Source organism: Herpailurus yagouaroundi, unplaced genomic scaffold, assembly GCF_014898765.1.
Source record: "Herpailurus yagouaroundi ecotype Mexico unplaced genomic scaffold, PumYag 77, whole genome shotgun sequence".
In the NCBI taxonomy this organism is placed as follows: Eukaryota; Metazoa; Chordata; class Mammalia; order Carnivora; family Felidae; genus Herpailurus; species Herpailurus yagouaroundi.
The window spans coordinates 80,485,607-80,489,579 of NW_024412388.1; the positions used below are offsets into that span (position 1 = coordinate 80,485,607).

Here is a 3,973-nt window from a genome sequence, read left to right on the forward strand (position 1 = left end):
AGGACGTTAACACCATGAAGACAGAGGCTATGTCTTCTTTTCTGCTTAATTCCCAGAAAAATGGAACACTGGAATTTTTTCTGTTCCTCTTCTTCTGCCTTCAGTTTCTTTCCTCTTCTCTCTTACTCCTTTGCTTCTCTGGCAGCAGTCAGTATCGTTCAAGACCAAAGAGATTGCCAAGCTATGGTGGAAAACGAAACTAGCAGCACTGCCACACCACGTGCCGGAATGCTGTCTGACCAGGTGCTACCCGTGCTGTGCTTTGTAGATGAAATGTGCTTCCTGAAACTCACCATGACCGAAGACTATGGGATTTGGTAATAGTAAGCTGTGGTTCCTTTTGAAAGTTATGAATGTACAAGATCAAGAGGATGACTAGTTTAGGCCAAGTCCCACAAGACATATACATCTGAACCTTAATATCAGGCACCTGCCCAGAAAGCTGAGTGTATCATGGTGAGCTTTGGGAAAGGCTCTGAGGAGAGTACCTTTTGGGAGTTCTCATGTAATATATGTCTCAATTCTTCAAGAATATAAATTAAGTTATGACCCAGCAATAGCACTGCTAGGAATTTACCCAAGGGATACAGGAGTACTGAGGCATAGGGGCACTTGTATCCCGATGTTTATAGCAGCACTCTCAACAATAGCCAAATTATGGAAAGAGCCTAAATGTCCATCAACTGATGAATGGATAAAGAAATTGTGGTTTATATACACAATGGAGTACTATGTGGCAATGAGAAAGAATGAAATATGGCCCTTTGTAGCAATGTGGATGGAACTGGAGAGTGTGAGGCTAAGTGAAATAAGCCATACAGAGAAAGACAGATACCATATGTTTTCACTCTTATGTGGATCCTGAGAAACTTAACAGAAACCCATGGGGGAGGGGAAGAAAAAAAAAAAAAAGAGGTTAGAGTGGGAGAGAGCCAAAGCATAAGAGACTCTTAAAAACTGAGAACAAACTGAGGGTTGTTGGGGGTGGGGGGAATGGGAGGGAGGGGAGGGGGGGTGATGGGTATTGAGGAGGGCACCTTTTGGGATGAGCACTGGGTGTTGTATGGAAACCAATTTGACAATAAATTTCATATATTGAAAAAAAAAAAGAATATAAATTAAGCTAGCAAACTGCTCCATAATGACCTTCATGATGACAGAAGTTCCAATTCTGACTTCTTGGTTTCCACGGAGCTCCATGTTGGACTACGTTGATGCAGAGCCAGCTGCCCCATGGCTCACCTCCCTCTCCTGCTTTCCCAAGGGGCCTCACGTGCCACGTGTAGACATGAGTCTGCATGATTGAAGATCACCTTTAATCCAGGAAAGAGGCCCACGCAGGCCCTACAAGCAGACTTTAGAACATTTGGGAAGGGAATTCCGGAGTTCTGGGCCTGATGCCTCCTTGGACACAGGCGTGAAATAACTGGAGGAAGACCAGAGTGGGACCCACAGGGAAGGCTGCATGGCCAGCCAAGTAATTTAATCTTTTTGGGAAATGGTTTCCTTTTCCAATAAAATGGTGCAAAACAAAACAGTTCGTTAAGGCCTTAGTTTTTGAACACTGAGGTATTTTGTAGTTCTACAAGGCTGTTCTATGAATCTGAAACACCTAGCACCTAAGCTTTTCTTAACTTGACAACCACCTTGGACAATATGCAGTAGCAATTCTGCCCTGTGAACATCAGGAGTCACAAATGATTAATCTTGGGATCTGCTTGAGGCACTGAATTATCACATTGAGGAAACCAAGCCCCACATAGCTTGGGCTTAGTGGGCTAAGTCTTTCTGGTGCTTGAAACAGCTGTCCCACCAAGGTCATGCTGCCGTATTTCTAGGGATAATCTTCCTTTCTCCATAAAGTTTGCAGGACTGGTGTTACAGAACTGCGTCCTTGTTGGCCCCGGGGCAAGTACCCAGGGTGTCACAGGGTATCTTTCTTCTAAGCCCAAAGCTTGTTGTCTGCCTCACTTTCCCTTTACTGTCTCTTTAGGAGGGCCATAATAGCAGGCAAAAGTAAAGTTTTCTAGGAGTTTTGTTTTGTTTTACTCAGAGTAAAAGATTCTTTTCTGATTCTCCATTATTCCAAAATCTTCAGCTCCCCCAGAGAACTGGAACCTGAGAAGATCTGGCAACAAGTCACATTCCTGGAATATCTCCTGAGTGGTCTTTTTTCTGAACCGACTCTCCATTTTCTCTACCTCTTCTTTGTAAATCTTATTAAATCAGATTGGGAGACCTTTTAATAGAGTAATATGTTCTCAGGATATTTGAGCCACACTTCCAACAGGAATACTCTTCAAACCCAAACGAAGCATAAACATGCCTGTTCCTCCTGGATTTTTTCCCCCCTGCGTGTGTTTTGTAATTGGTATTTTTTAAAAAAGCATGGCATCCCTGTTGGTCCACCTGCCCTTTGCTGCTGTCTTTAGCTTTCAGAGGTATCATTTTCTTGGACCTATTTCTTTTCTGCATATATTTCCTTGCTGGGTTTTTATAATGTTTAGTTTGGCAAGTAATTATTGAGTGTTTTTTGTGTGTCAGGAGCCGGGGAAAACCACAGAAAAGATAGACATTTCCAGTGGAGAGCTCAGGTGTAGTTGAGACGGGCAGCTAAACTGAGCTTTCCTCCCCCAGGCAGGGTGGGATTTCCTCCCATATCTGACTCTTCCCAGTCCTGGACTCCTTCCCCAAACCATCACGACCCAGCACAAATGAGTGATTATGCTCCTCTCCCCACACCTTAGTCTCCTTTGTGATATGGTAGTTGCTGACTTAGATGACAAAACCAGACAGAATGCAAGGGCATGTGGTAAGTATCAACAGCATGCTCTGGGATTTCCCAAACTATTTTAATTCTAGTTAAAATGGTTTTATGGTTTGGGTCATTGGTAGATTAAAAAAAAAGTCAAAACCAGATTAAGCTATGAGGCTACCAGAGTGGTTTTGTAAATCTGTAGTTTCCTGATGAACATCTATAATGGGTAAAGCGGTGGGCCAGTAACTGTGCAGGATTTAAAGCTGTGTAAGCCCTCTGCTTTCTGCCTCTGGGGAAGCATAGGAGTCTCGCCGAGGGAAAAAAGGTCACCGCCTCATGTTCACTTTCTTCCACTTGCCCTTCTCGGGAAAGAGCTACTGAGTCTCAGCATCTCTCTCCTGCTTTCCTCCCTCACCCCAGGACTTTGGATTATACTGAGTGTTATGTGTGTGGAGCAGCCCTGCTTCAGAAAGTGCTTGAACTAGGAAGCCTGTCTGTGGACCATATAGAGAAGACCGCCTTGGCAAGGCACTGTTTGCTCTCCTCATCCACAAGTCTCTTAAAATGGTTTGGATTAAAAACGATTATGTTCTGATTCTTTGTGAGCTTTTCTGTGAGCAATCAGATGTCCTGTGAACCACTACCCCCTAACATCCCTGCAGAAGATGCACACGTCAGCACTGTGGAAATGGCACAGCACTGTATGAGTGAGGCGTCGACATCTTTAAACAGTTACATAGACATACTGGATCTCATATCCAACCGAGGATCCACTCTCACCTGCCCTTGCCTCTTTGTCTCCTGTCCTAATTACACCTATGAGGTAGGCACTCAATAAGCTGGGCAAGCAGACAGGAAATCTAGATTCAGGTAATACTCAGCTGACGATGGATAATGTTTACATGCATTACCAGCTGGGTGTTTTCCTCAAACCCTCTAAAGCAGACTTGCCGTGGAACCTCAAGACCAGTCCATTCACTTCCACCCCAGCGTTTCAGAATCCTGCCATGACTAGCACTTCTGGGACAACTCTCACAGAAGCTCACACAGCGACAGGAAGCTACGCAGGCACAAAGGAGGTCTAAATACCAGATGACGCACACCGGGGAGACGAGTGAATTCAGTCTGTGATAAGCACGTTTGCACTTTATTTTCTCCTTAAAAATCTCACACACACACACACACACACACACACACACACACACACACACACAC

General features: G+C 44.4%; 1 protein-coding gene across 3 annotated transcripts in view; it reads right to left on the reverse strand.

Annotated features, from left to right (window-relative positions):
* Window positions 1–3,877: 3,877 nt before the first annotated feature.
* Window positions 3,878–3,973, reverse strand: part of ABCA4 (ATP binding cassette subfamily A member 4) — a 133,810-nt gene continuing 133,714 nt past the window's right edge. For all 3 annotated transcript variants that reach the window (XM_040471025.1, XM_040471024.1, XM_040471026.1), the window contains one exon: window positions 3,878–3,973. This exon is cut by the window's right edge and continues 383 nt beyond it. The gene's annotated coding sequence lies outside the window, so the exon portion shown is untranslated.